Source organism: Zootoca vivipara, chromosome 11 (assembly GCF_965207765.1).
Source record: "Zootoca vivipara chromosome 11, rZooViv2.hap1.1, whole genome shotgun sequence".
Lineage (NCBI taxonomy): Eukaryota > Metazoa > Chordata > Lepidosauria > Squamata > Lacertidae > Zootoca > Zootoca vivipara.
This window is the reverse complement of record NC_142594.1, coordinates 55,799,797-55,824,291: the sequence shown is the minus strand read 5'-3', so window position 1 is coordinate 55,824,291 and position 24,495 is coordinate 55,799,797. Positions and strand designations below refer to the sequence as shown.

The 24,495-nt window shown below is 46.4% G+C and overlaps 2 long non-coding RNA genes across 2 annotated transcripts; both read right to left on the bottom strand.

The window, feature by feature from the left end:
- Positions 1-7,224: 7,224 nt before the first annotated feature.
- LOC148684325 (uncharacterized) lies at positions 7,225-7,700 on the bottom strand. The gene is made up of 2 exons (XR_015946301.1): positions 7,563-7,700; positions 7,225-7,299 (listed from the first exon to the last, which is right to left on the bottom strand). It is a non-coding gene; the product is annotated as an uncharacterized LOC148684325 (long non-coding RNA).
- Positions 7,701-17,532: 9,832 nt separating this feature from the next.
- On the bottom strand, positions 17,533-18,008 carry LOC148684324 (uncharacterized). Its single transcript, XR_015946302.1, has 2 exons — positions 17,871-18,008; positions 17,533-17,607 (listed from the first exon to the last, which is right to left on the bottom strand). It is a non-coding gene; the product is annotated as an uncharacterized LOC148684324 (long non-coding RNA).
- Between the last annotated feature and the right edge of the window lie 6,487 nt (positions 18,009-24,495).

Sequence of the window (24,495 nt, the reverse complement as noted above, 5' to 3'; positions counted from 1 at the left end):
GCCCAGACGACAAAACCTGCCCCCCCCCTCAGTCTCGCTGATGTGGTCCAAAGGCACCATTCAACCACCTTAGGGACTCCACTCCAGATTTGTGTAGCATGAGAGCTCTGTCCCCTTGGTTTCCAGGGTCTTGTATCCAGAAACAATGATCCCTCCAATTGTCTAGGCAGAGCATAGCTTACATGGCTAATAGCCATCGATAGCCCTCTCCTCCTCCATGAATTCATCTAATCCTCCTTTAAAGCCATCTAGGTTGGTGACCATCACTGCCTCTTGTGGCAGGGAGTTCCACAGTTTAACTACGCATTGTGCAAAGAAGGGCTTTATTTTATCTGAGAATTCTCAAGTGGGGGTAACCGTCGTCTTCTGGCATGCCTAGGCAGCAACTTTCTATGCAAATGTGAGCAGCATTTGGCTGCTGCCCCACGCAGGAGCAACTCCCATTTCCCCCCAAGCCAACACCGGCAAGCCACAGGAATCCAATGGTCTCAGCTGCACAGCCAGTACTTATCCCTGTGCGGGCTGGTGAGGTAGCATCTAGAGCCTGAAAAGGGATCAGGAACCTGAAAATTGCAGCCATCCTGCATGTACAGACTGGAGACAGCAGAAATGTTAACAAATCCCTAATCCCTTTTCTCCTACTAATGGATTACATACAATAAAGGATGCCATTGAGAAGAGGAATGACTCTTGGTTTTGCTTTTGAAAACACATAATAAACAGATCTCCACTCCCAGGGATGTGTGTTTGCTGCATGAACTGGCAGGGAAGAAGTGTGCAGGACAAAATCTTATTTCCATTTATTTGTATACCACCTTTCATCCGAAGTTCTCAGCGTAGAATACAGGATAGGACCACAAATAATAAAAACAAATTTTAAAAGGACAAAGCAAAACAATAAACCCCCTTCAAAAAAAACACCAAACCATTTAAAAGGACATAGACTGTTAATCAAACAAAGGCCTTCACAATAGCTCAGCTGGTTGAGCACGAGACTCATGATCTCAGGGTCGTGGGTTTGAGCCCCAACTTGGGCAAAATATTCCTCCATTGCAGGGGGTTGGACTAGATGACCCTTGTAGTCCCTTCCAACTCTACGATTCGATGATTCACCCAACCTAGAGCCAGGTCTAGAGCTAACCGCGGATTGAGTAGCATGGAAGAAATGAATGAGCCCAGCACATATTTGAGGTTGCAGAAACTCATGCAAGCCTGATGTAGCTATGATGGCTAGTAACCATGGATAGGATTACCTTCAGGTGATGATACTGGGAGGGTTTATTTAACAACAACAATTTATACCCCGCCCATCTGGCTGGGCTTCCCCAGCCACTCTGGGCAGCTTCCAACAAAATATTAAAATACAGTAATTCATCAAGTTATAAACGCTTCCCTAAACAGGGCTGCCTTCAGATGTCTTCTAAAAGTCAGATACTGTAGTTGTTTGTTTCCTTGACATCTGATGGGAGGGCGTTTCACAGGGCGGGTGCCACTACCGAGAAGGCCCTCTGCCTGATTCCCTGTAACCTCACTTCTCACAAGGTGGGAATTGCCAGAAGGCCCTGGGAGCTGGACCTCAGTATCCGGGCTGAATGATGGGGGTGGAGACGCTCCTTCAGGTATACTGGGCCAAGGCCGTTTAGGGCATGAAAGGTCAGCACCAACCCTTTGAACTGTGCTCAGAAACGTACTGGGAGCCAATGTAGGTCTTTCAGGACCAGTGTCGTATGGTCTCGGCGGCTGCTCCCAGTCGCCATTCTAGCTGCTGCATTGTGGATTAGTTGTAGTTTCTGTTCAAAGGTAGCCCCATATAGAGTGCAATGCAGTAGTCCAAGTGGGAGATAACCAGATAATTTTGCCGCTATTGCTCCGGTCCAAAGAACCAGAGCATCTGGCATGAAGGGATGTCAGAGAAGCAACATGTCAAATTCCTTCCTGTCCCTGTTTGCTCTTCTTGGCACCATTGTTGGGAGAGAAGAGTTGGAACTTGGCGTCCTGCTGTTGCTGACCCTAAGGAAACCCAGCAGGCTGATATTAAAGACTTGGGGAAATGTCAGACACCGAGAAGAAAGGCTGATAACATTAGCCTGGGAAGACCTTTTGGCAAACCCCAAATCAATTCACGCAGAGAAGCCAATTCCTGCAAGCCTGTTTACTTACATTGGTTTTGCAGAAAATAAACCTCCACCTCCATCATTCTGCCTGGACACTGAGGTCCAGCACCGAGGGCCTTCTGGCTGTTCCCTCGTTGCGAGAAGCCAAGTTGCAGGGAACTAGGCAGAGGGCCTTCTCGGTGGTGGTGCCTGCCCTGTGGAACGCCCTCCCAACAGATGTCAAAGAGGAAAACAACTACCAGACTTTTAGAAGACATCTGAAGGCAGCCCTGTTCAGGGAGGCTTTTAATGTTTAATAGATTATTGTGTTTTATTTTTCTGTTGGAAGCCACCCAGAGTGGCTGGGGAAACCCAGCCAGATGGGCGGGGTATAAATAAATTATTATTATTATTATTATTATTATTATTATTATTATTATTACCTACAGCGAGGGGGAATTCTGATATTTTGTGAATGAGTCTTTCATATCATGAGCGAGACTGATTTGGGCGGTGTCCGAGTTGTATTCCAAAGTTTCTGGTGGGCCAGGTTGGAGAAGGCTGCTCTAAATCAGGGATGGAGAATCTGTGGTGGTCGTCCTGGTGTTATTGGACCCCAGTTCCCATCATCCCCAGCCAGCATGGCCAATAGGCAGGGATGATGGGAAATGTAGTTCGATTTTATATCTGCAGGTTGGTCACAGATTTCCGATCGTGAGACCTCAGTTCTCACTGAAGTGATCAAACTGTTTCAGAGGTACATCAGTTCAGATTGTGGTGGAGTGGCCTCGCATGAGGGAATGCTGTTCTATACAAAATTATTATTTTAATGGTATTTATTTTAAGTGGACAAGATGGTTGGACAGTGTTCTCGAAGCTACGAACATGAGTTTGATGACCAAACTGCGGGAGGCAGTGCAAGACAGGAGTGCCTGGCGTGCTCCAGTCCATGGGGTCATGAAGAGCCGGACACGACTAAACGACTAAACAACATTATTTTAATTATTTGCCTCAAAAACACACAGCTTTCCTGGGCAAAACCTCCTGTCCATACCGGCTTAGAAAAATAAGTATGAAAACGAATGGTTTCTAAAGCCAGAAATGGCACAGACTGAGAGAGACACGGACAGATCCAGAATTCCCATACCACAATAACATTAGCCATGATTTCTGCTTTGTAGGACTAGATGGCGTTTTAGGTCCCTTTCAACTCTGCAAGTCTGTGATTCTATAAATATTCCACCCTTCATCCAGCAAGTGAGACAAAAATAGTTAAATGGGAAAAGCTGATGGAAACAAACAGGTATTTGCAAGGAATTGGACTAGATTAACCTTGTTTTCCAACTTTACATTTCTATGAATCTATGATTTTAAATATGCATCTGTCTCATACAGGGATTGAACCTACAACTTTAGTGTTACCAGCACCACACTCTAACCAATTGAGTAATAATATTGGTTGGTTTATCATAGCTTCACCGTTTCCATTACTTGGTGCAGGGATTTTGTTTTCAGTAGAAACAGGACTCCACTTTTGCACCTACACGCACCACTTTTAATCGTTCTCCGAGATGTGGAGGGAAAAGGGAAAGCGGGGCATTCCAGGATCAAATCAGAAACCGGGACGGCTTCTGTCATTCCGCCACTGTCCCTGGAAAAGATCAGGATGCTTGGAGAGTATGGTTTTGTTGCCTGAAGTGAAGCACAAGATGGCGGCTCCCCACCAAAAGGCAGGCAGACTGGCAGCTGGATTTTGTTCAAACACACAAACGACAAAACATCGAAAAGCAACATCCAGTACAGATGCAGGCTGGGGAAGATCTCCGCTCAAGAGGCTGGATGGAAGAGGAAGGTCTTCAGTTGGTGCCCGAAAGACAACAAAAATGGCGCCTGTGTATTATCCAAGGATAGGGAATTCCAACAGGCAGGGGCCAACACAGAGAAGGCCCGATTCCTACATTGTGCGGTAGGGACTCAATGAATAACAAAATGGAAGAGGTGTTTTTTTAAAAAACAAATAAATAAAAATACTCTTCTTCTTTTTTTAGCAGAAGGCATGTTTGCTGCTTTCTGATCAGAGCGCAGAACAATAACAGGATACTAATTTGCCACAGCAAACAATGAGAACATTATCGGGGCAAATGTACGGAATGGCCCATGTCAGATAACCGTCCTCTTCCATTTCCCTCATTCCTCCGCTATCGGTTCCTGCTTGGGAGCGTCTCTCTGCGGATGGCCCTACGCCCACTGAGGACCCATAAATTACTCGCAAACAACTCCCAAAAGGAGCAATGACCCTAAAGTAACACTTCCACCAAGTAATAGGAACTTCCTGATGCGCCGATAAGCGTTTCCTGTTTTGAGGTTTTTAAAAATAATTTACTCCCCCCCCCCAGACTATTCTGAGGCAAGGAGAAAAATATGCTCCGCTGAATTCCTTTCTCCCTCAGATTCCCCTTGTCCTGAGGCAGGCTCATTGTGCTTTTGATGAGTCTCAGGCAAAGTTCAAGTCTAAAGACACGGATCAGATTCAGACCAAGATTAAGTTCACCTCAGTCCTGGTTCTTCGTACACTGAACTAAGTAATTTGTTGAAGAATCATTGCTTCAACACTGGTGATCTTTGCTTCTTCCAGTACACTGGTATTAGTTCGCCTGTCTTCCCAAATGATGTGTAAAAATTTTCGCAGACACCGTTGATGGAATATTTTGAGGAGTTAGAGATGCCCTTTGTAAGTGGTCCACATTTCACAAGCATACAGTAAGGTTGGTAGTACCGTACAATACCTTTGTAAACAAGCATTTCGGTTTCCCTGCGAATGTCCCGGTCCTCAAACACTCTGCACTTCAAGCGGGAGAAAGCCGCACTTGCAGAGCTCAGGCGATGCTGGATTTCAGCATCAATGTCGGCCGTTGTGGAAAGATAACTGCCCATGTAAAGGTAAAGGTAGAAGAATAAGAGTTTGGACTTGATATCCTGCCTTTCACTCCCCTTAAGGAGTCTCAAAGCGGCTAACATTCTCCTTTCCCTTCCTCCCCCACAACAAACACTCTGTGAGGTGAGTGGGGCTGAGAGACTTCAGAGAAGTGTGACTAGCCCAAGGTCACTCAGCAGGTGCATGTGGAGGAGCGGGGAAGCGAACCCAGTTCCCCAGATTATGAGTCCACTGCTCTTAACCACTACACCATGCTGGCTCCCAGTAGAGGACCCCTGGACGATTAAGTCCAGTCAAAGGCGACTATGGGGTTGTGGCGCTCATCTTGCTTTCAGGCTGAGGGAGCCGGTGTTTGTCCACAGACAGCTTTCTGGGTCATGTGACCTTCAGGACTAAACCACTTCTGGCGTAACGGGAGACCGTGATGAGTGCCAGAGAGCACAGAAACACCTATTTATCTACTTGCGCTTCGGGTCCCCCTAGGTAATCCCCCCAGGGGGGCAGATATTCAATTTTTTGAAAGTTAGAATCTTTATTTGGTTAACCGTTCTAGTAAATATATATCTATATAGTTGCACAGGCTTTGATTGACCACAGATTCCTCATTGAGAATCTGGGTGGGAGGGAGAGAGAATTGCTTAATTTTAGCTCACGTTTCGTATGTGCCCTCCTCCCGTATTAATTCAAATGCCGAGCAAAAATAGAATTTCCTGTTGAGATGCAACGAGATTCCTGTTTTTGCAAATAGTTGCATCTCATCAAGGAGCCAAAACTCGCTCGAGACCCCATGAAGCTTGACAGCACTCGGGATGGGATCGGACGGGAGTCATACTTTCCATGACAACCTGCTCAAAAAAGAAGAGAAGAATTCATGATGTCATTTCAAATTTCCTTTAAAAAAATGTTTTCAGCGTTGGGAAACTATTTTTAACACCCCAGCAAGAATAGCTCTTGCATTCTTATCAGATAGCTGTGCGGGTGGAAGAGAAAGCTTCTTGGGTTGTCACACATGGGAGTATCCGGTTTTAATTGTCAGTAATTAATGATGGGTAAATTGGGAACACACATTAAAAAATGCTGTTTCTGTTCCAACCTTATCCCTCCATTGTGCTGTGACTTCCAAACCTGCCAAAGTAAACTTGCTTTTTCAAAAAGTCTCCCCATAGTTAATATTCTTACTCATCAATTATCCTCTACCACATCTATCTATCTATCTATCTATCTATCTATTGTTATAAGGGGCAGGGTAAGAGGAATTTGCCCCCATGCATTACGAGACTACCAATGTACAGAGAGGGGACAGTTTAGCCAGAGAGAAGCCATTTTCTTGACTTCATGGTTCAAAAGTCAAGAGAAGCCTATTCTGCCGTATCAAGGTAAATTAATCCCCTGCTGACCCAGACAGTTCCTCCAGACCTCTTGGAAAACACACGCACCCTTTTACATAACCCATTGCTAAATCCTGTCTCACACCCACATGGAAACTTGCATAATCGCACCTCCAGCCAGATAACCAAAAACGATAACGATCACCCATTCTCGGAACTTCCACCCTCCCAAATCCCCGCCTGAGGTGCCCTCCCTTGTACTTTTCATGACCCAGATTCAGCTGAACCATGGACCTTTTTAAGATATATATATTTATCCCTAATAAACTATTCCGTTGTTCCTTTAGTAATGTTATGGTGTCCTCTATCATGTTACCCGATGCATCTCCCTATTCTCTACTCTGTATGAAACTGTATCTATTTACGAAACCGCAATAATATAACCTTGCACTGATACCTTGAACCTTTCTATCAAATTGTACCTGTTTAAAAAATCCTGCCATCCTGAAGAATTAATTGTTTGACTCTACTATTTGCAAAGGTTTCCACTTATGCACCCTTCTAAGCTTTTAGTTCGTTGTCCTTGATAAAATGTTATAAGCTGTCAAACATCGCTCTGAACTGTGAACGTTTTACCGCTGTTAGAATTGTATCCTCTCTGTGTATTATTAGTTACTGTATAATATCTTCTTCTTCTTTAACTTTAAGTGTAGTCTTTTCTCTCTATTGCAAACGTTGAATATTTGTATAAACTTTGTTGCAAGTTAATAGGCACCTCTGTGGCACAACATATTTTACGGACTGTTTCCACTTCTTCTTGATACCACACTGCCACCTAGCCAGTCTAAAAGAGCACGACTCAAATACACACTTTCAGTGAGAACAACAATTTTATTTGATAAACAGGTGTTATCAACAATCTTCCCACATCCGCAGAGTCTTCCTGTCAAACAATAAGGAGACATGCATAATCATTACCTGGACTATCACCATGATATCTTACATCAAGAATTCCATCAACCCCTTTGTCCTCTCGCGATTACCCCCTCCCAGAACCCATTTCCCCACCTTTTATGCAATTCTGTACTATTGGAAATGAAACCTATAAATTTGTGAAGCTTCCTTTGTTCGGGGTCCCTTCACTTCAACTTGCTTGTGTGGACGGATCGCTATTGCAATAGCTTTATTATTTAATTAATAAAGTACCTTGCTTCGTACGTCCTGGTTTGGCCTCTGTTATTTGGTAGGCAGGAGACGCTCAAACTTCGTCTGCCTGCCAGGATACCTGGACTCTTCCTGGGTCAAGGATCCACTTAATTCTAGGACCGTGTAGCTCTGCAAATTTTTACAACAGTTTGGCGACCACTTCGGGGACCCAGTTTTGCCTTGAGCTCCGGGTTCACTGAGGAAGGGGAGCCCAGCGCGCCCTTGCCTCTTTTGCAGGGGGGTAAACCAACCTCAGGACCCGAGGCGCTTGGTAGTAATTGAGAGTCCAAGCGGGACCCCCAGGACGAAGCAACGTTTAAAGGGACAAGGCTGTTTTTTCTTCAGGAACCAGTGGGAAGCTGGAGACAACGGGATTCGACTGAAAGGATCGGTCGTGAGTATTAAAAGGGGACACGCGGTGGGCTGATTACTGCAGCAACTAAAATTCTAAAACTTCACTCTTCACTGTTCTCTCCTTTTCTGTTTCTTATCTTGGGCTCTAGTTGCAGCTAAGCTGTAAAGGCATAAGGGATAAAGAAGAATTAGAGCCTTTGGGATCCGTCCTTTCGTTAAACGAAATACCCAGAAGGACGGACCCAGCTCGCTCCTGCCAATCTGCGCAGGAGTTCTGAGCAATCTACCCAACCTTTTTTCCGTATTCCTCTGCTCTTAATCTTCGGGTGAAGCCGCCCCTAGACACCCCCGATCCCCACCGGGAAGTGACGGGGTTGTTCTAGATCGCAAGGTCACCCGTTCTTTTCAAAAAACCTTCCTTCCAAGGCTAACCACCCGGCATTGCGTGGGCAAGCGTCCAGGGCAGGTAGTCTTTCTATTAGATTGTAAGAGGCAGGAAAGTTGCTGCAGGACCCTAGGCAATTGATGACCAGAAGGGGGTCCTTAGGTATCTAGCTGCACCAGGCCGCCTAGTAGTTAGTGCACGCGAACGGCAGGCAGGAACACCACAAGGACGTGGGGGTGAGTCATAGACTCGGGAAGTTAAGAGTGTCCAGGAACAGGGTCGGGGACCCAGAACTGCAGTATAAAGAGCCAGAATAAACATGGGTGCGCATAATTCAAAGGAATTCCTGTCCCAGACTCCCAGCCGTGGCAAAGCTCAATGGAAGCTTCGCCAAAGTGGGGACTCTGAGGATGAAAGCCCATTACAATTCATATTCGAACATTGGCATGAATTACCTGGGGTGGAAAAACTTGACAAAAATCGGCTAAAAAGACTCTGTCAGAAAGACTGGATCCGCGTCACTGCGGACCATCCAGAGGGGGAAAAATGGATCCCGAGAGGTTCCCTTAATGCCCAGCGAATCTCTGCACTAAGAATAACACTGGAAGACCAATACCCCTTGCAAATTCGATATCTCAACTTATTTGAAAAGGCAAAAATCCTTCTTAAAGGGACTGAAGGTCCAACAGCCCCACAAATGCCAGTAATAACGGAAAGGAGTTCAAGACCCCCACCGTACCAGGAAACAATTATAGAAGAGCCGGTAGACCAGCTCTGCAGCCCTGCCGAAGCCCCGGCACCATCTCCTTCTAACGCAAACAGACAACGGGAGGCTGAGGTCCAAGACTCCCGGAGTGCAGTGGAGGGCGGATCTGTAACTCCTGCCATGCCTAGTCTAAGTCCAGCACCTCAGGGCAACCTCGAAGCCCGAATTCCTGCTGAAGTACCCCCCCAGCTAAGTCCTGTTGCTAGCAGAACTCGTAGTCGTGACCCAGAAACCAATTTAGTGGAGCAACTAGTGACAGTTTTATCGGAATTAAAGGGATCGTCCACAAAGGAAAGAGACCCCATAGAAAAGGAACCAGAGGCTACCGAGAAAACCCAGGGACAATATCCCTTAAGGTCAGTCCCAGTTTCAGATGGGACGAACTTCGTCTATTCCCATGTTCCCTTTTTAACCTCAGACCTACTGAATTGGGCTCAGCAGATGTCGACCTTAAAAGACAATCCTGACATGTGCTATCGTAAAATTGCCATTATTTTTTCTACTCATAATCCCTCCTGGGCAGACGTACACATGCTCCTGAATGGTCTTTTTAATGAGCCCGAACGGGAGGAGATTTTAGAGAAAGCAACAGAAGCCCTAAAATTACCTGATGTCCAACTCAATAAACCTGCAGGGATCGAGCCTCTAACTGCAGCCCAACTTAGAACCGAACCAGAATGGGACTATAACACCACGCCTGGGATTTGGTATCTGAAGGCGTTTCGAAAAGCCATCTTACATGGGATAAGGCTCGCGGGGAAAAAATCTACAAATTGGACTAAGATCAGGGAGGTAACCCAAGAACCTGATGAAACTCCCACCGCCTTCTATACCAGGCTAATAACCGCCTTTCGAACATGGGGGGGGATCGATCCTGATACCCCAGACAACCAAGTAGTGGTGAAAAGCTTCTTTAAAGACCAAGCTTGTCCAGACATCAGAAAATTCCTCTCCCTCCAAGTAGCCTATGAAGGGAAACCCATGAGTGAGATCCTCGGGCTTGCGAAAACCATTTATGATGGAAGGGATGAGAAAAAGAAAAAGGAGGCAAGGAAGGAAAAGGAGGACGATGCTAGAGTCCTCGCCTTGGCTTTGAGTGCAGCCAGTACCGCATATAACCCCCAACCTAGTTACCCCTTCAGAAATTCAAAGGCTCCCACACAACCTAGAGGGATGAACGCACATGCAAATCGACAAGCCTCTCCTTACCAAAGGGCTAACAATGTCCAGCATCGAGAGACCACCTCTCAATGCTTTTTCTGCAATCAAATAGGGCATTTCAAGCGAAATTGTCCATTATTCTTAAATACCGTGGCACCAAAACCAGCTCTAGGGATGGGATCCAATGCAGCACAAAACCCTAACCCGATAGCGCCAAACCCTTTCCAGAATCAGCGCCCATTCCAACTACCGCTGGAATTTAACCAGGAGCAAATGCAACCCACTCTTAATTCAGAGACTAACCAATGACAATTAAACGGGGATCCTTCAAACCTTGCCCTGGTATGCCCGACAATTGCCTTATCAGCCCATGACCCCATATGCACAATCACCATAGATGGCCATGAGTATCAGTGTTTACTAGATACAGGGGCAACTTTCTCAACTTTAAACGACAGTCATCTGAGGTCCAGTCAGCAAAAACAACGTATAATGGGCATTGATGGGATCCCCAGGACATGCGCTCTTTCAGAGCCAGCGAAAGTAACGATAGGGCCCCTGACTGCTGAGCACTCATTTCTACTGACCCCGAGCCCTGTCAACCTACTAGGGCGAGACCTACTATGTAAATTACAGGCAACTATAACTTGCAGCACTGAGGGTATCTACCTCCACATGCCAGAAGAGGCGGCAGTCTCCTTTCAAGGCATTTTAAAGGAAGAAAACCTGACTGATTTAGAAATACCAACCCCTCTGATTGACAAGGTACCAGTTCACCTATGGGGAAATACTAATACCTCTGTGGGACTCTTAAAATCGGCAGATCCCGTTGTTATTAAATACCGCACCGATGTCCCATACCCCTCCATCAAACAGTACCCCTTGCCGCAGGAGGCAATAGAAGGATTGAGGCCAATGATACAGGATTTTATGGATCAAGGCATCCTTGTTCCCTGCGTCAGCCCATGCAATAGTCCACTCCTGCCGGTACGCAAGCCATCACCCCCGGGTGCCCCAGTTAAATACAGGCTTGTCCAAGACCTCAGAATTATCAACAACTTTGTGATACCCCGCCACGCCATCACCGCCAACCCTAATACAATTTTGACCGGAATCCCACCAGATAGTACATATTTCAGTGTCATTGATTTATGCTCCGCCTTCTTTTCCATAAGAGTGCATGAGAAAAGCCAATTTCTGTTCGCCTTTACGTGGGAAAAAGGACAGCTGACTTGGACTAGACTCCCACAGGGATATGTAGAGAGCCCAACAATTTTTGCTTGTGCATTGCATAGGGACCTACAAGACCTCTCCTTTCCTGCTGGCTCCTCCCTTTTAATATATGTAGATGACTTGATAATTTGCTCCACCTCCGCAACTAATTGCCACATGGACACCGTCCATCTACTAACCGCCCTTGCCGACAAGGGCCACAAGGTCTCACCAAAAAAACTACAATATTGCCAAACTGAAGTAAAATACTTGGGCCACATAATTGGCCACGGAACAAGAGCTTTGACAACTGAAAGAGTAGATGCTATAGCTAAGGTTCCCCTGCCAAAGACCAAGAAACAGCTCCGCGGGTTTCTAGGAATGAGCGGATTTTGCAGGTCATGGATCCCAGGGTATGGAGAATTAACCAAACCCCTTGTAAAGATGACTAATAAGGACGAACCAGAACCCCTTGAATGGTCCAAAGAAAGCCTACAAAATTTTGAAACTATCAAAAGGGAACTGAGGTCCGCTCCAGCCTTAGGATTGCCAGACTACCGTCTCCCCTTTTCGCTGTTCGTGCATGAACAGAAAGGGGTAGCCTCCGGAGTTCTGACACAAACCTTCAGAGGCCAGGAACGTCCTGTCGCCTACTACAGTATTCAATTAGACCCGGTAGCTAAGGGGACTGTAGGTTGCCTCAGGGCGATTGCTGCCGCTGCGGAATTAGTGGACAGAGCCCTAGAAATCGTTCAAAATCAAGAACTAATCCTAAATGTACCACATGCTGTAGCCACCTTGTTAAACTTACGAAACTGTCAACATTTTAGTAACGAACGACTAAATCAGTACGAAGCTGCCCTGCTCACACCATCCAACGTGCGCATTAAAAGAGTCAATACCCTAAATCCAGCCACCCTACTGCCTCTGCCCGACGACGGGACCCCCCATCACGATTGCACCTTAGCAGTCCGCTTGGCCGAAAGGCCACGGGAAGATTTAGACCACCTTCCCTTGGAAAACCCAGATATCTCAATCTTTACAGATGGAAGTTCCAAGGTCGTGGCTGGAACAAGACAAACTGGGTACGCTGTGGTAACACACGACACCATCCTAGAAGCTGCACCTATAAACCCGCGCTACAGTGCGCAGGCAGCTGAGCTTATTGCCCTTATCAGAGCTTGCGAATTGAGTGAAGGCAAGCGCGTAAATATCTATACTGATTCCAAATATTGTTTCGGACTGGTACACGCTACGGGTACCCTCTGGAAACAGAGGGGATTCCTAACAGCTGCAGGAACACAAATCTCTCACGCACCGCTAGTGAAAAGACTAATGGACTCCATACATTTCCCGAAGGCCATCTCAGTAATACACTGCAAAGCACACACAAATGGCACGGACTTTGTCTCCTTAGGGAATAGTATTGCGGACGCCGCTGCCCAGAAGGCAGCGGCCATGAGAGGGGAAATGTATGAAAATGAATTTCAAGCCATCTTAGTTCCAGCCGATGTAGACTTCAATCGAATGTATCGCACCGCTAGTGTAGAAGAAATAAGCTCATGGCAACAACTGGGGGCACACCAAAGGGACAATGCGTGGGTTTTGCCGGACGGACGTCTAGCAATGCCTAAAGCCTGGGTACCCCGCCACCTCCGGGTTTTACACAATTTCACACACTGGGGAGCAAACCGCCTAGCAGACAGCATCCTTAGGCATTGGTATGCCCCAGGTGCACACCAATTTGCGAAGGCAGTATCCAAAAATTGCACCATCTGCGCCGGATTCAACCCAAAACAAGAACCACGCAAACCACCAGGGTCTAGACCTTGGGCATATATACCCTTTGAAAGCCTACAACTAGATTTTGCAGAACTCCCGAACTGTATGGGGTTTAAACAATTACTTGTCATAACAGACCGACTTTCAGGTTGGCCAGAAGCTTTTCCATGCAAACGAGCAAATGCTCAAACCGTTGCCAAAATCCTCATGCAGGAAATAATTCCCAGATACGGAGTTCCACGTCGATTAGACTCTGACCGTGGGACACATTTCGCTGCAGAGGTAGTTCAGTCTGTCACCAAGGCATTTGGAATTAAATGGGAACTCCACACCCCGTACCATCCGGCCTCTTCAGGTCAGACGGAGCGGATGAATGGACTTATAAAAACCCAATTGGGAAAAATCTGTAAGGCTACCGGGCTAAAATGGATAAATGCTCTTCCGTTAGTCCTACATAATATTCGTAGCCAGCCGAGAGGACTCTTGAAACTATCTCCCTATGAACTCCTGTTCGCCAGACCCTCCCCGACTCATACCACCCAACTCCCCGTCTCTGAGCTAGAGACTGGGGAAAACGAACTGACTGTATATGTTACACAATTACAACGACAACTAAAGAAACTACACCATTATGCAGCGACCTGTCAGAATGTTCCCCTTGATGTCGATGCTCACTCCTTCACGCCTGGACAGTGGATTTGGGTTAAAACTTACAGGCGAGCCACCTTACAACCCCAGTGGGAAGGACCCTACCAGATTCTCCTGACGACCCCAACTGCAATCAAGGTCTCTGAACGTTCTGCCTGGATTCATCACACCTTCTGTAAGTCCGCACCAAACCCCAACGACCTGGGTGACGTTGCAAGGACCTCCCCATCTTCCATCAACTCCACCGAAGACACCGTCCCACTCGACAATCCCGCGCCAGCCATCGAATCCCCCCAAGACCCTCCCGAGGAACCCACCTCGATCCCAATAACAGCCAAGGAAGGTGACCAAGGAGACCTGGAGAAGTGGATGTCAAAGATCCTTGTAGTACCTGAACCAGACGACCCAGATCATCCACCCATACGAATGCAGTTCCGGAAACAGAAATGCCACGACACCGGGAGCGGGACCTGAAACCCCAGTTTTTGTTTTACCTTCCCTTTCTCATACCACCTTCCCAAAACCCAACCCAGTTTTCCCACCCTCCTCCCTTATCTTTCTCAAACCCAAAAACCACCACCCCCTCCCTTCCCTAACTGTATCGTGTCTGTCGAGTTCTTTCTTTATTTTTATACAGATTTTCGCCTCTGCCAACCCGTGAGATGGACCGGACCCTGCTCCTGGGATACTGTCTCGCCTTCATCACCTACGTCGCAGCCCAGCAGCTCAATTGTGGAGAAAATCCTTCTGAGTTCTTCTTCCTGGATCATCGGACCGTCGACTCCTCTGACCCTACTTCCTTGAACAACCTTGGAGACTTCAAATTCTGCCTTCCCGGAACTAAGAGGTGGCTACCACATGCCTTTCGACCCCAACTGCGAGGCACCCAAACCTGGGAATTACTTATAAGGTCTGCCTCCTTCTCTATATTGGGACGTGCTTTCTTTACCCTTGACCATTCCTGGAACCGGTTAACTTGCCACAATGGAACTTCTCATCAGACCCAATGGGGCACCACTATTAAGACTTTTGACCCCGCAGAACAAGGACAAGGACTTTGGGGGGAATACACGGACTCTATGCATTATGACTTTTGGACTTATGGATTCATGTGTACCAATCCATCCACTGCTACGACCATTCAAGGTATCTGCGTTCGAAAATTTTGTTGTATATGGGACATAGGGACGGCATCAACCTGGGAAGGAAATAGGTATGTCGAGGGATGGTTACACTCAGTTGGAGGTGGGGCTAGTACGGAATGGGACCATGTAGGACCCCAGAGATGCGGGGGAGTCTCAACTGACCTACACTTACTCCACCGACAGGACCCTTTACAGCCCCTCGGCACTGCCCCTAGAAACGTCAACCTTACAGGACTTCCCTTGCCCCCGCGCATTTCCGATATCTCTGCATGGCAAAGTAATACGTACGTCCAGCTCCTTCAGCGGGCCGCCCATGCCACGAATTTAACTGACTGCTGGATCTGCACCCATATCCCATCCCACATAGAGCAGGGAGTGCCTTTCGTTGCAAACCCCCTCACCCTCCAACAGTATAAGAGTACCTACCTCCTGAACCGGAACCTTACTTTCTTAAAGCCCACTTCACAGTATATATACCTGAGTGGTGAGTCCCAAGGACCCATTTGTAGAGAATTTACAGGAACTGGAAGCCATGTGGGTTCTAGCAAATGCCCCGTTACGATCTTAATAAACCCCGGAGAGGACCTCACCTTAGTCAGGAATCACACGCATTCCCGTTCTTACCCTGATCTCAAGTCTGCCCTGACAGCCGTCTTGTTCCCGTTCATTCAAGAATCACCCATTGACGGTCTCATAGAAGCCTTTAGCACCGGACGAATTGGGAAACCCCTCAGCGGGCTATTCTGGCTCTGTTCCTCCCGAGGTTATACGTGGGTCAGTATTCACATGAGAGGATCCTGCTTCCTCGGCCACATACACCCAGGGTTCCGGGTAACCCAGGACTTACCTACCGGCCGCTTGAGAAACAGGAGGTCCCCGACTACCCCGTTAAAACCTAAGGCAAAGGCAGAGACCTGGCTCCGCGCAGTGTTCCCAGCCTATGGGGCTTTCTCGAACCATATGGACATCTTAAAACTAACGGATATTTTGTTGCGGTTCATCAATGAATCTGAGGCCGCCACGCTAGCAGTGTTAACAGAACTCACTCAGGTCCGATCCCTCTCTATTCAGAACCGCTTGGCTCTTGATCTCCTCCTGTCAGCGCAGGGCGGGACCTGTAAGCTCATCGGGGCGGAGTGCTGTATGTATGTATCCGATCAGACCCTGAATATAACAGCACACCTCCGAGCCATCGATTCCCTAACAAAAGATCTCCACGAGGTGCAGAATGAAGGGGTCTCAGACTGGGATATCTGGTCGTGGCTTCCCAATGCCTCCTGGCTCAGGGAAATCGTGAAAGGCACCCTTTTTCTAGCTCTATCTTTGATCCTCCTCCTTACCTCCCTTTGCTGTTGCCTCCAATGTTTCCCGGCTATGTTAACTCCCCGCAGACAAAAGCCCTCCCCAACCTCCTTTCAAGCTCCGTTATGTCCTTCCCCTGAGTTCCCCGAGATAGTACCGATGTTCCACCTTGGGAGTGGGGAGTACATTACCCCGGTGTGCGGAAATAAATTTTTAATTACTTAAAAATTAATCCGCAGAGAGGGGAAATGTTATAAGGGGCAGGGTAAGAGGAATTTGCCCCCATGCATTACGAGACTACCAATGTACAGAGAGGGGACAGTTTAGCCAGAGAGAAGCCATTTTCTTGACTTCATGGTTCAAAAGTCAAGAGAAGCCTATTCTGCCGTATCAAGGTAAATTAATCCCCTGCTGACCCAGACAGTTCCTCCAGACCTCTTGGAAAACACACGCACCCTTTTACATAACCCATTGCTAAATCCTGTCTCACACCCACATGGAAACTTGCATAATCGCACCTCCAGCCAGATAACCAAAAACGATAACGATCACCCATTCTCGGAACTTCCACCCTCCCAAATCCCCGCCTGAGGTGCCCTCCCTTGTACTTTTCATGACCCAGATTCAGCTGAACCATGGACCTTTTTAAGATATATATATTTATCCCTAATAAACTATTCCGTTGTTCCTTTAGTAATGTTATGGTGTCCTCTATCATGTTACCCGATGCATCTCCCTATTCTCTACTCTGTATGAAACTGTATCTATTTACGAAACCGCAATAATATAACCTTGCACTGATACCTTGAACCTTTCTATCAAATTGTACCTGTTTAAAAAATCCTGCCATCCTGAAGAATTAATTGTTTGACTCTACTATTTGCAAAGGTTTCCACTTATGCACCCTTCTAAGCTTTTAGTTCGTTGTCCTTGATAAAATGTTATAAGCTGTCAAACATCGCTCTGAACTGTGAACGTTTTACCGCTGTTAGAATTGTATCCTCTCTGTGTATTATTAGTTACTGTATAATATCTTCTTCTTCTTTAACTTTAAGTGTAGTCTTTTCTCTCTATTGCAAACGTTGAATATTTGTATAAACTTTGTTGCAAGTTAATAGGCACCTCTGTGGCACAACATATTTTACGGACTGTTTCCACTTCTTCTTGATACCACACTGCCACCTAGCCAGTCTAAAAGAGCACGACTCAAATACACACTTTCAGTGAGAACAACAATTTTATTTGATAAACAGGTGTTATCAACAATCTTCCCACATCCGCAGAGTCTTCCTGTCAAACAATAAGGAGACATGCATAATCATTACCTGGACTATCACCATGATATCTTACATCAAGAATTCCATCAACCCCTTTGTCCTCTCGCGATTACCCCCTCCCAGAACCCATTTCCCCACCTTTTATGCAATTCTGTACTATTGGAAATGAAACCTATAAATTTGTGAAGCTTCCTTTGTTCGGGGTCCCTTCACTTCAACTTGCTTGTGTGGACGGATCGCTATTGCAATAGCTTTATTATTTAATTAATAAAGTACCTTGCTTCGTACGTCCTGGTTTGGCCTCTGTTATTTGGTAGGCAGGAGACGCTCAAACTTCGTCTGCCTGCCAGGATACCTGGACTCTTCCTGGGTCAAGGATCCACTTAATTCTAGGACCGTGTAGCTCTGCAAATTTTTACAACACTATCTATCTATCTATCTATCTATCTATCTATCTATCTATCTATCTATCTATCTATCTTAGTGGGAGTTAAATTTAGCTGTTTAGCTACCCAGGGGAATGATGTTTTTCTTGTGCTACGATGTTTAGTGACTGGTGTCTGTTGTGCTTTCTTTTCTTTTTTTGTAATGCTTTTACAGTGGTACCTTGGTTCTCAAACTTAATCCATTCTGGAAGTCCGTTCCAAAACTAAAATGTTCCAAAACCAAGGCACACATTCCCATAGAAAGTAATGCAAAACGGATTAATCCGTTCCGGACTTTAAAAAACAACCCCTAAAACGGCAATTTAACATGGATTTTTCTGTCTAACGAGACCATTGATCCATAGAATGAAAGCAATAAACAATGTACTACAGTCACACAATCAATCAATCAATCAATCAGTAGCTAAACTGGGTTCCACACAGTCACAGTCACAAAAACAAAAGAGCAGCAAAAACCAAAACCGCAAAATAAATAGCAAAAACAGACAGATCTCAGCATAACACTCAAAATGGAAGTGTGGCACTCAAAACGGAGCACGTTAGGCTTCCGAAAATAGTTTGCAAACTGGAACACTTACTTCTGGGTTTGCAGTGTTTGGATTCCAAGCTGTTTGAGAACCAAGGTGTTTGAGAACCAAGGTACCACTGTAATTTGGTTGTAAATTGCCTAGAGACTGCCTCCTCTAAAACAACAAGGAAACTGAAAGGATGGAGTGTGTGGATGTCTCTCTGAATGCCAACGTTGGATAAAAACAAACAAAAAAAATTAATCATATTAAAAATTAAAAACACAATACCACATGAAGCATTACAAATGTGGGGGCTTATTTGTCCCTTGTGTGGAATGCAAATCAATCCAGTGAATATACCGGTAGCTCAGTCAATAGAACATGAGATGGGTTCAAGCCACAGAGGGTTGGACTAGATGACCCTCGTGGTCCCTTCCAACTCTACAATTCTATGACGACGATGGGTATCTGCTGCTGCTGTTTCTCTCATTCTACAAGCAATACATAACTGTTTTCCGGTTGGATAAATGAGTCATCCCTATAAACGTCCTGTTGTTAGGGCTTTGGTCTTTTTCTAAAGGTATTTGTTTATTTTTGCATTGTTAGCTGTTTTTATCTATCTCACGTGTAAATCGCCTTGAGGCGGGGATTTAGAGGGAGACACCTGGCTTGATCTAGGCCGTTTAGGGCTTTAAAGGTCAGCACCAACCCTTTGAACTGTGCCCGGAAATGTACTGGGAGCCAATGTAGATCTTTCAAGACCGGTGTTATGTGGTCTCGCCGGCCGCTCCCAGTCACCAGTCTAGCTGCCACATTCTGGATTAGTTGGAGTTTCCGGGTCACCTTCAAAGGTAGCCCCACATAGAGCACATTGCAGTAGTCCAAGCGGGAGATAACCAGAGCATGCACCACTCTGGCGAGTCAGTCCGCAGGCAGGTAAGGTCTCAGCCTGCATACCAGATAGAGCTGATAGACAGCTGCCCTGGACACAGAATTGACCTGCGTCTCCATGGACAGCTGTGAGTCCAGAATGACTCCCAGGCTGCGCACCTGGTCCTTCAGGGGCACAGTTGCCCCATTGAGGACCAGTGTTACCATAGGAAGAAAAGGGGGACAGAGGTGGAGGGGGGACCAGTGGGTGGGGTGGGGTCGGCTGGCAATTCTTCTATTCTACTTAGTGTATGTGTGGGGTTTTGTGTCAGGGTCACTCATGTGCGTTCTCTCTACTATTCACTTGCATTTCTTTGGTGGTCCTAAAATCCAACTCTTCTAGACATCAATCATACAAGAAATACGCAAAATAACTAAGCAAGTCTTAGAAGTCACCCCACAACCGGCCTTACTGAACAACTTCCAAGATAACACTCACAACACAAAGCCCACCTGCTCTCAGCAGCCAGAAACATCATAGCCAGACACTGGAGAGACCTGTCAGGAGTAAGCATGGACCAATGGTACCAAAAGATTCTTAAAGGGTAAAGGTAAAGGGACTCCTGACCATTAGGTCTAGTCGCGGATAACTCAGGGGTTGCAGCGCTCATCTCGCTTTATTGGCTGAGGGAGCCGGCGTACAGCTTCCGGGTCATGTGGCCAGCATGACTAAGCCACTTCTGGCGAACCAGAGCAACGCATGGAAACGCCGTTTACCTTTCCGCTGGAGTGGTACCTATTTATCTACTTGCACTTCGTGCTTTCGAACTGCTAGGTTGGCAGGAGCTGGGACCGAGCAATGGGAGCTCAACCCGTTGAGGGGATTCGAACCGCCAACCTTCTGATCGGTAAGCCCTAGGCCAGGGGTCAGCGAACTTTTTCAGCAGGGGGCCGGTCCACTGTCCCTCCGACCTCGTGCCGGGCCGGACTATATTTTGGAAAAAAATATGAACAAATTCCTATGCCCCACAAATAACCCAGAGATGCATTTTAAATAAAAGGACACATTCTACTCAGGTAAAAACATGCTGATTCCCAGACCATCCGCGGGCCGGATTTAGAAGGCAACTGGGCCGTATCCAGCCCCCGGGCCTTAGTTAGGGGAGCCCCTGCCCTAGGCTCTGTGGTTTAACCCACAGCGCCACCTGCGTGGCTTACTTTTGAGCAAACATGCATACATATTCTTAAGGAGTGCCTGGTCCTCGCTTATTTGAGTGGCTATCAGTGTGAGTTGCACAGACCTTTGCGCTTTTTCCATAGAGCTGTGCTCTATGACACCAAACTGGGAGCAAAGGAAGTCCCTCGATTGCTACCCCCTGCCCTCCCCATACCGCCAGAGTGTCAGGGATGTGTAATTTATGGGATGGTAGGAAAGGGAAGTGTGTTCTGCTGACGTGTCAACCATTCCCGAAGGAAAAGTTAACTCTTTTTAGCATCAGACTTGGGGTCTCCAGGCTTCCTTGAGTCAGTCAAAATGATGGAATCAGAGGTGGGCAGCCAGTGATTCAGTCAAAGGGAAGGTTGCCCTTGGAGCGATTTCTACGCCTCCCCCTTATTTGCTCCAGCCACCATCTCGTTTCACTAGGACTAGCAATAAACAAAAAAATAATGCCATATAATTCTACTCAACATTGATCCAGAGCAGATTCCAACGTATAGTTAGCAGAGTAAAAACTTAAACACGTTGCAGGATTCCCTAAAAAGTAGACCAGAGGCAATGAATATTTCATCCAGCAGAGCTTTACGGCTACTGAAGGCAAATCAGCATCCAATACATTCAGTATTGGCCCTGTCCATAAGAAATCCAGTTGCACCAGACTTAACTTAAACTTACATTAACTTACAATAAGTCTAAACCTTAACACTAAGCATACTGTGTACAGAACACCACACCAGAAGGAAAAGAGATTGAAAGATAAAGTGAAACCTTTTGGCCTCACTGTTATAGTCAGCATGACCTTGACTGAAAGAGATTACACAACCAGTTTACGCCAGCTTTACTCAGCTTCTCTGAAGGAATAACCCAAACATCATGAGCCTTCTGCTTGTTTCTTTCGCACAGAGAAGCTTCCGGAACCCTCTTGAATTAATTAGAAAAAGGAAGGGTCTCTTTACATCGGATCAATACTTTCTGTACTAAGAAATGCAAACTGACAATTTTGGTGTGCTTCCCCCCCCCCACTAATATAAGCATGGTAATGCTTTACCCAAAGTGTTGGTGCTGACCTTTAAAGCCCTAAACAGCCTCAGTCCAGTATACCTGAAGGAGCGTCTCCACCCCCATCGTTCTACCTGGACACTGAGGTCCAGTACCGAGGGCCTTCTGACGGTTCCCTCGTTGCGAGAAGCCAAGTTGCAGGGAACCAGGCAGAGGGCCTTCTCGGTGGTGGCGCCCGCCCTGTGGAACGCCCTCCCATCAGATGTCAAAGAGAAAAACAGCTACCAGATTTTTAGAAGACATTTGAAGGCAGCCCTGTTTAGGGAGGCTTTTAACCTTTAATCGATTATTTCATTTCATTTTCTTTTGGAAGCTGCCCAGAGTGGCTGGGAAAACCCAGCCAGATGGGCGGGGTATAAATAAATTATTATTATTATTATTATTATTATTATTATTATTATTATTATTAAGTGCATTTCTGCACCCAATACTTGGCTGGAGAATTACACTGCAAAATTCAGAACACTGCAAATTTCAGGTTCATGTTTTGTTCCAGAAAGTGTGAACTAGAGAGGTTTTCCTTTAAATGCAAACTGCATCAAATGCCCCCCCCCCCGCCCGTTTCACTGTCTCTCCACACCTACTGTAGCATTCTCCTCTTCATTTGCCAGGGTTTTGTGGACTTTCCTTTTATGCAGCACTAGTCAAAGGCAGTAACAAAAGAAGAACTTGTTCCGTCTTGACTCTTTCCCAGCAAAAACTGCCTTTCTGGAATTGCTGACAAAGCCCAGGCATTCAGTGCAAAGCTGAACGTGATGGGAACCGGACAATTTCCATTCCTAAAGCGGTTTGCTGCCGTGATGCCCCACCCCAGAAAAGGTCTCGGGGCCTGCGGGGAAAGCAAATAGGGTAACTTAGGTTGGAGAAAAAGTCAAATCCGCAACACATGAGCAACATGGCTTGCACTGTCAATACCTAGTTCAAAGCGATCAATATCCACGGCTCAAAAAAATGATCCTTTCTCTTTCACTCTGCATTTGCGAATGTGGCAGGGAAGCAGAAAGTTTGCAGAGATGCTCCTCCCATTAAGCTGGTTGAACAGGGGTGAGGAGCCTTTATTCAGTCTGAGCAGGGCTAGAATTAGGTTTGATGAGGCCCTAAGCCAGGCATCCCCAAACTTCGGCCCTCCAGATGTTTTGGACTACAATTCCCAGCATCCCTGAGTACTGGTCCTGTTAGCTAGGGATCATGGGAGTTGTAGGCCAAAACATCTGGAGGGCCGCAGTTTGGGGATGCCTGCCCTAAGCTACCGAAGGTAATGGGGCCCTTTATATGTCCAGCTGTCCTTTGTCAACAACCAATTGTTGCTGTTCTAAAGCCATTTGCACATAGCAAAATATGTATTTTATCAAAGTAATTGTTGAACTGAAATACAATTAAGAAGAAGTATATTAATAGTGAAGTACAATTAAGAAGAAGTATCTTAATAGTGAAATCATTATTAAGCTCTAAAGTAAAATGATTGAGGGCCCATGACTTACACCCTAGGAGCCTAAACAACACAAAACACGGTTACTGTATGTAGGTTTTATTTTATTTGTTTTTTATCTTATATTTTGGAAATATGCATCCAGTTTTTCCCTTTTAAATTTTCTATAGCTTGTTTAGCTCAGCGATTCTCAACCGCTGTTCCGCGGCACACTAGTGTGCCGCGAGACGCTGGCTGGTGTGCCGCGACGTGCGGCGACGAGAAGGGCGATTTGCATTGTCACGTGCCTGCCAGCCGCCAATGAGCAACACTGACCCACCGGAAAGCAATATTTCTCCTCCTCTTTCCCAAAGCTCAGTGCAAACGACTGGAGGGTGGTTTTAGACAAACTTAAAGAAGCTGGCTGGATGAGCTCAACCTGAAACTTGCTGAGCAAAGGATTGTGCTGGCAGAGAAATCAGCGGCTTGTGAAGCCTTATTACAGGAGATTGCAACCAACACAGCAATTGGCAAGTGTTTCTTACTGTCATAATTATATAGTCAATATAGGGCGGCACAGAGTTAATTTTTTTAACTTTTTTAATGGTGGTGTGCCTCGTGACTTTTTTCCTGGAACAAGTGTGCCGTGGCCCAAAAAAGGTTGAGAAACACTGGTTTAGCTTATACGTAAATCCGGCACTGAGTCTGAGGGCCACATTCCCTTCTGAAAACCTTCAGGGGGGCCACATTCCATTGTTGGGCAGGGCCTGAGGCCAAAATAGGTGGGGAAATCAACAAATGTAAATGTTACCTCTTGTAGCATACTCTCCAAGCGTCCCCATTTCCCAGCGACAGTTCCGGAATTACATAAGCCACCCCAGTTTATTATTTGATCCCACAATGTTTTCCTTTTTTCCCCTCCCCTCCACATTTCGGAGAACCATTTTGTAGCTGGAGTCAGTCCAGGCCCCGCCCTCCCAGGCCAGGTGGGAAAAGGAGGCGAGGCAGGGAGCAGGTCATCCAGGACTCACAGCCCAACCTTGTACCCTCTGGATGTTCTGTGCTGCAGATCCCATCAGCCCCAGCTAGCATGATGCTCAGGCACGTGGGAGTTGTTGTCCAAAATATCTGGAGGGTGCCAGGTTGTTGAAGGCCGATATAATGGACCAACACGGCTCCCTACATTTTCTTTTTTAGTACTCTGATTGAGGGTTGGAGTTCAGTACAGATGCTGTCATGATGAGGTCCTACTCTTAATTTATTGCGACATCCCGGCTCCCACATATAAAGAGATCCTGTACAGATGTCCCCCAAAATAAAATAAAAATCCTTCCAGTAGCACCTTAGAGACCAACTAAGTTTGTCATTGGTATGAGCTTTTGCACACTTC